We start from the raw sequence: 8,936 nt of genomic DNA, 5'->3' as shown, positions 1-8,936 counted from the left end.
AAATATGAAACAATGGTGGAAGCTCATGAAATAGGAATGACCTTGACTCTCGCCTAAACGGGACAACGTCGGATTCTCTTTTCGATCGAATAAAAGGTTGCTAGAATATTTATTATTTTAGATGAGCTGACAACTCTATTCAATGGATGGTAGCTTTGACTCTCACCTAAACGGGACACTGATATCAGTTCGTTGAAAACCTTGGAAATTATTTAGGATTGTATATTTTTAGTATTTTCTCTTGTCATTCCTACTTGCTATGTGCTAATAATTTCTGAATTAGATTTTGTGTTAAACCATAATTGATTTCTATTTATTATTTTGTAGTATCCTGTACAGCCATGTCAAATCCCATTTTATCACTCTTGACTGAAAATAAGCTAAATGGATCTAACTTCCCAAAATGGAATGAGAACTTTAATATTGCTCTCATAGGTGAAAGTGCCCTGTTTGTGTTAACTGAGCCGTCTCCTGAACAGCCAGGTGACAATGCAACTAAAGCTGTTAAAGAGAAGTTCGAGCGTTGGCAGAATGCTAACAATAAAGCTCGATACTTCATGCTTTCCAGCATGGTTGACACCTTAAAAACAAGGTTTGCAAAAACCGACACGGCTGCAGAAATAATGACGAAGTTAATCGAGCTATTCGGAATGGCATCTATCCAGTCTCGCTTTGACGCGACTAAGAAATTCATCAATGCACGGATGGAACCCCATCAGAATGTGCGTGATCACCTTCTCCAAATGGCAAGTTATTTCCAGAAAGCCCAGAATCATGGTGCTGAAATGGATCAGACAACTCAAGTAAGTCTTATCTTGAATAGTCTGACTCCAGCTTTTCTGCCCTATACATCAAATTATGTCATGAATAAAAAGGAGCAAGACTTTCATACGTTAGTCAATGACCTTCAGACATATGAAAATTTGATTGGAGGACCCAAGAAGAAAGGGAGTAAACCTCAGAATTCTGGAAATGGTAATGGGACGATTAAACCTGAGGCACATGTAGCCTCTACTTCAAGACCCAAGACAAAGAAGAAGTGGAAAAATACCAAGAAGCGAGCTCAAGCTGTGAAAACAGTTAAGAACAAAAAGGCTACTGCTACTGGTGATACACTAAAAAGGAAAGTGTTTCTACTGCAATGAGAAAGGCCATTGGAAACCCCAATGTCCTAAACTTCTTGCAAAGAAACAAGGTATTTCTTTCTATAAACTGATGAGTTTTAGTGAATTATTGTCCAACTGGATTATTAATTCTGGACTACTAACCTTGTTTATTTGTTTTTCTTCTTATTATAACCCAAGCTGCTTGAACTCAATTGCTATCTTAGTGAGTTGAATCGAAAGCTGGACAAAGGGGTGAAGTTCGTCCAAGATAAAGATGAAGCTCGTTTATTTATTTTTGAATTAATTGTTTCAGTTTAAAAAACAATTTGGATTTCAATTATTAGTTTGGGATTTTTATTCCCTGTTCTTTTCTCATAATGTTGCAAAACAATTTTCTTTAATTTTATGATTTTTTTTTACAAATAAATTGCAATTTATGAGTTGAGCTACATCTACTTTATCTTAAACAACAATTACCAATTATATTTATATGTTTGTATGTGTAAGTATTTTTATTATTGGTACAAATTCTATAATATTTTAAACTCTTCATAGAGTTATTACTACATAAACACTAGAAATTATCTCTATGTTTATGAATAATTGTTAATTCTAAAAAAATTATTAAGAATTTGTTTAATAAAAAAGATCTTTTGATCTGATAAGGGTGGAGAAAAGTTAAGAATAATATGCAGTTCAACGATCTTTTATATCTAATGAACTCTGGATTATATTCGAAACTCCACATAATCTCTATAACACGTAGAGAATCATGATCTCTATAACCTTTAGGGGTGGATCATAATCTCTATACATTTAGAGGGTGGACTTTATTCCACAGTACTCCCTGTAACACATATTTTCTATAAACATGGAAGTAACATAATAAATTAGCTATTATCAGAATAAATCCTTGATCTTGATTATATGTTCCGGTTTAGTTTTACTGTTATAATATGTAATGATACCAATAAAGTTCTTTGATAATGTATCACACTACCTTAATTGAGTGGGAGAATTTTAAAATTCTTTATCCATCTTCATTTGGTTGACACTTGTGATAGGAACTTAAGAACACTACTGAGAAAGCAAATCTAACCATTCATGTGGATAGAAATAACTTATCAGAATTATGAGAATAAGATAGAAGAATTCTTGCATAGTCTATTCGAATGACTTGAGCCAAGATTTCTAATCTTCATAACATTTTATGGTATCTTAATTTGGTTACTTAATCTCTAGCAAGTATTTTACACTTCAAATACTAGACTGCTATGTTGATGATTTAGTCTTAAAAGAAACTTACAGTTTCAGACTAATACAATAAGTCACAACACATAAGGAACATTAGGAGCTATCTATTATTATTTAACCAGACATCTATTATTGAGTGGGAGCTATCTGAGATGTAATCAAATAAGGAACATTAGGAGATACTCAAGAAAGATTTATGAAAGTGATCTATATGTTAGATATTAAAGAACTGTATATTAGTTATCCTTATATCTACCCCAACTCATTCAAGAATTTGAGATGGTGGTTACTCTGGGGTTGGAGGAGTTATTCTACAAGAGTGTAAAAACCCTTCTATAATAATTCAAGCTCTACCAGAGAAGATTTATAACTTTGTAAATTCGAAATTACCAGAAAGTTATTTTGCTGAAGAAAATTCTACACTGTATTATCTCAGTTCCAAATTTTAAAATATGAGAGATATGTCTTCTGTTTATTCAGATGTACTTAATAAGCAGTAAGGATTTCAGTATCCATTGATGAGTAAAGCATATAGTAAAGGATGTTTCATAATGTTTTATGAACCTGGTTCCAGAAGTTTGGGTGGATTCAAATATACTACACTTGATCTGAAGATCAAGACAACAGATTGATTGGAATGCACAATTTGTTTTATGTTAGTGCAAGTGGGAGTTGTTGGGTTTTGTGCCCTAAATAAAACCCATTACAATCTGATTAGTTATCAATCTAAGAAGTTTGAAGTGATTTATGTTTGCATGAATTTTTCATGTTTATGGTTTAATATATATATTTAATATATGCACAAAATCAGTTAAGTCCAGAACATATATTTATTCACAATTACAGTATTGTCAACACAGTGGAATGTGATTGTGATTATATGATTCAAAAGACTAAGTCCCTGTTTCATCAGTGTTTTGGATTTACACTGATGTGATAATCAGCGATGATGTATACTTGTTAGGCTAGAATTAGTCTAAGTTTCGGGTCGTATTTTCGGTTAGTTTTCACTCTTTGTTTCTAGTTTTAGGGCTATATTACGCTTGATTCTTTTGTTTCAGGTCCTCAGGCATTTAAAGAAAGTATGTACAAGAATTGAGGAAAAACGGTGAAAGAATCGAGAAGAAAAACCAAAATTGGTGTTTCTGCCTATTCCCGTCGCGACGGGGGATTTGCCAGTCGCGACGGGAACTTACAGAAAGTTTCAAAAATTCAATGCTGAACTCCCGTCGCGACGGGGGGATTTTCCAGTCGCGACGGGAACTGACAGAAAATCTTCGAAAATTCTCTGCTCAACCCCGTCGCGACGGGGACTGTGCCAGTCGCGACGGGGACCCTGTTGACGGGATTTTTGGGCAATTTCGTAATTTCACGAATTTTGAAGATGAGAATTGGTTTAAATAGCAAGGGTTCGTGAAAAATAGGGATTATTCAGAATTGGAACCCTAGAAACAAAGAAGGAGGCTAGAAGAGCGGCTTGTGGCGACCCGAATCGATTGCTTCAACTAGTTCTTTCTCTTCTCTTTAATTTTTCTATGTTCTTTTCTATTTCAATGTTAATTATGGATTTGATTATGGATGTTTTGAACTAAACTCCTATTTAGGGAGAATGATGAATGTTGTTTAAGTTTTCCTAGTTAATGATTAATTGCCATTCCTCCATCTTGATTGTGAACACTATTCATATTTGTGTTTAATTTCCATGTGCAAGATTGATCACCTTTTACATGTTTTATGATCTCAATTCAAAATCTGAAAAGTGAGAATTGAGAATGCTAAAATTGGATAGTCTAGGTTTTGATGTGAAACGGAAGTATTTACATAGCCTTTGTGACATTTAGATTATTGCTTAATGCTGATTTCATGTTGGTTTAATTAAGAAATTAATTAGAGAGCATGAGATTTAGAACCTAGAAGATCTGAAAAGAGCTAGGTTAATTCATAATCTGTCATTCACTTCAAGAGAAGGATAGCATTTAAACATTAACATTGGTAACTTAACAACAGGATTCGTCTCCCTATTTTCTTATCTTGATTAATCTCCCTTTTGTTAGTTTTAATTTTCTGAATTGTCTTATTTAATTCATAAAAAGTATTCTTTTACCAGATAGAATCAATAGTATAATTTAGTAGTAATTAGTCCAATTCCCAGTGGTTCGACCTCACCTGTGTGAGTTTACTACTTGATTGCGTATACTTGCGTAGTGATTATAAATTAAGCAACAAGTTTTTGGCGCCGTTGCCGGGGAATTGTATAAAGATTAATATTATCCAAATTATACTAACTTCTACTTTGGTAATTTTCTCTTGCTGATTTTTCTAACCTTTTTCTTGCAATATTTTCTTGATCTATTTCAGGAATCCTAAGTGTATGCGCCGTCAAGGACAAGCAGTCATATTACCAGTTGATCCTGAAATCGAGAAAACTTGCAGGAGGAATCGAAAGAACAAAAGGCAAGAAAGAGTTTCAGCAATTGCTGAAACATCAGAAATCATGGCTGCCAATATGAACAATAATGCTGGAAACAATGGGGGTAATAATGGTAATAATGGAGGCGCTGTGGAAGATCAAGCTAATGGCCGTAGCTTGAGAGATTACATTCTCCCTACTCTGACGGGAGTGCAGTCATGTATTAGGCAACCGGCAGTGGATGCAAACAACTTCGAGATCAAACCTGCCATCCTTCAAATGGTACAGTCTTCAGTTCAGTTTGGTTGCCTCCCTTCTGAAGATCCTAATCTGCATCTCTCTAACTTCATGGAACTCTGTGAAACTTTTAAAGTTAATGGAGTTAGCGATGATGCCATTCGACTGAGATTGTTTCCATTCTCACTTAGAGAACGAGCCAAGAGCTGGTTGAACTCTTTGCCACCCAACTCTATTGCCACCTGGAATGATCTGGCAACAAAATTCTTGTCAAAGTTCTTTCCTCCAGCGAAGTCTGCAAAGCTGAGAGGAGAAATCAATAACTTCTGCCAACAAGATAATGAATCTCTTCATGAGGCTTGGGAGAGGTTTAAAGATCTGATCAGGAGGTGTCCCCATCATGGTATAGAGAAGTGGATGCTGGTTCACAACTTCTATAACGGGTTGGTTGGTAATACTAGAACTCTAATAGATGCAGCAGCGGGCGGAGCTTTTATGAGAAAGAGTGCTAATGAGGCGTATGATCTATTGGAGGAGATGGCTCTAAACAACCAGCAGTGGCCAACTGAAAGGAGTCAATCCAAGAAGGTAGCTGGTGTGTTAGAAGTCGATGCCATCACAAAGTTAACAGCTCAGGTAGAGGCATTGACAAAGCTAATTGCAGGGCAAGCTAAACAAGCCCAAATTGTTTGTGAGTTATGTGGAGGAAGTCATCACTTTTCGGAGTGTCAAGCAGATGTGGATGATTTGCCAATGGATGAAGCTAAGGCCATTGGGAATTTTTCACAGAACAACAACAACAACAATTATGGGTTCAACCAGAATAACAACCGAAGAAACAGTGGGTTCTATCAGCAACGAAATCAGAACCAACAGTTTAATCAGCAACAAGCCTCTGGTGGAAATTCTAGTTTGCAAACAGATTTACTGCTCCAGTTTATGACTGAAACTAGATCTTCAATTAAAGACCTGTAGACTCAGATGGGCCAGCTAGCAACTCAGGTAGCAACCCGCCCTCAAGGAAATTTACCTAGCACAACTGAAGTTAATCCTAAAGAAAACTGCAAGGCAATTACCCTGAGGAGCGGTAAGAAGTATGATGGGCCTGAGTTACCACAACCAGTTGAGGTAGATGTAGAAATAAATGCTCAACCAGTGCCGACACCAACACCGACAGCAGAGAAGGCTACTGATAGCCCAGCACCATCACAACAGTCTCCACCTATTAGCATTGATCATCATGTGAAAATACCATATCCTCAGAGGCTCAGAAAGTCAAGCCTAGACAAGCAGTTCACCAAGTTTCTAGAAGTCTTCAAAAGACTTCACATTAACATTCCTTTTGCTGAAGCTCTTGAGCAGATGCCAAGTTATGTGAAGTTTATGAAAGAAATTTTGTCAAAGAATAGGAAGATGGAAGACTATGAGACAGTGGCTCTAACTGAAGAGTGTAGCGCTATTCTACAGAAGAAACTCCCTCCAAAGCTCAGAGATCCAGGGAGCTTCACTATTCCTTGTACTATTGGTAAAATTGAAGGAATAAATGCACTATGTGATTTGGGAGCCAGTATAAACTTAATGCCTTTGTCAGTGTTTAAAAGATTGCAGCTTGGTGAAGCAAAGCCAACCACGGTAACTCTTCAATTGGCGGACCGATCACTAGCTCATCCTAGAGGAGTCATCGAGGATGTGTTAGTAAAAGTTGACAAGTTCATCTTTCCAGCAGACTTCATTGTTCTAGATATGGAAGAAGACAGCAATGTTCCTATCATCCTGGGGAGGCCTTTCTTGGCAACAGGGAAGGCACTAATTGATGTTCAGAAAGGAGAGTTAAAGCTAAGGGTACAAGGAGATGAAGTTGTATTTAATGTGCTCAAGGCAATGACTTACCCTACGGCTAGTGACAACTGTTTTGCAATTGATGTGGTGGACCAGTTGGTGGAGACAAAGACGCACATCGAAGACCCTCTTAATCTGACTTTGGTACAAGAAGAGGTGGTGGAACAAGACGGTAAGGAAGCTTATGAGTATGCTTTGTGGCTCGATTCTTATGGCCCGCTGAATAGAAAATATTATGAAGAGTTAGGAGTCATACCAACAAGGCCTACCCCATCTACTGAAAAGCCTCCTCAACTAGAGTTAAAAGTCCTACCAGAGCATCTCAGGTATGAATATTTGGGAGAAAATAAGACACTTCCTGTTATTGTGGCTTCTTCCCTATCTTCTGTAGAGACAGATAAGCTATTACGGGTTCTAAGGAAGCATACAAAAGCCATTGGATGGACTCTTGCAGATATTAAAGGGATCAGCCCTTCAACTGTAATGCACAGAATTTTAATGGAGGAAGGAGTGAAGCCTACCATTGATGCACAACGAAGATTAAATCCACCAATGAAGGAGGTTGTCAGAAAAGAAGTTTTAAAGTGGTTAGATGCCGGGGTAGCGTATCCTATCTCAGATAGTAAATGGGTAAGTCCAGTCCAGGTTGTTCCAAAGAAAGGAGGGATGACGGTAGTGAAGAATGAAAAGAATGAACTCATCCCAACCAGAACTGTCACGGGATGGAGAATTTGCATTGACTACCGAAAACTCAACAAGGCCACGAGAAAAGATCACTTTCCACTCCCATTCATTGATCAGATGTTAGACAAGCTAGCAGGTCAAGAGTACTATTGTTTCCTTGATGGGTACTCAGGGTATCACCAAATAGCTATAGCACCGGAGGATCAAGAGAAAACAACATTCACATGTCCATATGGTACTTTTGCTTTTCGACGAATGCCATTTGGGCTGTGTAATGCTCCAGCAACATTTCAGAGGTGTATGATGGCCATATTTTCAGATCTAATAGAAAAATGCATCGAAGTGTTCATGGATGATTTTTCAGTGTTTGGGTCATCGTTTGACCAATGTTTAAGTAACTTGGAATTGGTCTTAACAAGGTGTGAAGACTCTAATTTGGTGCTGAACTGGGAAAAGTGCCATTTCATGGTTACAGAAGGAATAGTGCTGGGACACAAAATTTCGAAAGAAGGTATTGAGGTTGACAGAGCCAAAGTATCTACAATTGAGAACTTGCCGCCTCCAGTTTCAGTTAAGGGAGTTCGAAGCTTTTTGGGTCATGCCGGGTTCTACAGAAGATTTATCAAAGACTTCTCCAAAGTTGCCAAACCGCTATCTAATCTTCTCGCTAGTGGAGTGCCTTTTGAATTTGGGAAAGATTGTCTTGAAGCATTCCAGATTCTTAAGGATAAGTTAATCTCAGCACCGATCGTGACTACACCAAACTGGGAATTACCTTTTGAAATCATGTGCGACGCAAGTGATTATGCGATTGGAGCAGTGTTGGGGCAACGGGTTGACAAGGTATTCAGAACTATTTACTATGCAAGCAAAACCTTGAATGATGCCCAACTGAATTACGCTACTACAGAAAAAGAGATGCTGGCTATAGTGTTTGCATGCGACAAATTTCGACCCTATTTGATTGGCAATAAAGTGATAGTGTATACAGATCATTCAGCAATCAAGTACTTGATGACTAAGAAGGATGCCAAACCAAGACTAATTCGATGGGTTCTTCTTCTGCAAGAATTTGATCTAGACATAAAAGATAAGAAGGGTACAGAGAACCTGGTAGCAGATCACTTGTCAAGACTAGAGCTGGAAGAAAGTCAGAATACAAAAGAGGTACAAATAAATGAACAATTTCCCGATGAACAACTCTTTAGTGTGAGGGAAAGTCTGATGGTACCATGGTATGCTGATTATGTTAACTTCTTGGCTGCCAATATCACTCCTCCTGAGCTATCTCGCCAACAACTAAAGAAGTTCTTTTCTGAGGTGAAACATTACTATTGGGAAGAGCCAATCCTTTACAAGCACTGTGCAGATCAGATAATAAGAAGGTGTGTGCCTGAAGAGGAGAT

At 37.5% G+C, this 8,936-nt stretch overlaps 1 non-coding gene across 1 annotated transcript; it reads right to left on the bottom strand.

The window, feature by feature from the left end:
• Positions 1-5,307: 5,307 nt before the first annotated feature.
• LOC115711815 (small nucleolar RNA R71) lies at positions 5,308-5,414 on the bottom strand. Its single transcript, XR_004010685.2, has one exon. It is a non-coding gene; the product is annotated as a small nucleolar RNA R71 (small nucleolar RNA).
• Between the last annotated feature and the right edge of the window lie 3,522 nt (positions 5,415-8,936).

This window comes from Cannabis sativa, chromosome 5 (genome assembly GCF_029168945.1).
Source record: "Cannabis sativa cultivar Pink pepper isolate KNU-18-1 chromosome 5, ASM2916894v1, whole genome shotgun sequence".
Taxonomy (NCBI): Eukaryota; Viridiplantae; Streptophyta; class Magnoliopsida; order Rosales; family Cannabaceae; genus Cannabis; species Cannabis sativa.
Note: the sequence above shows the minus strand (reverse complement) of the source record. Positions and strands in the feature narration are given on the sequence as shown.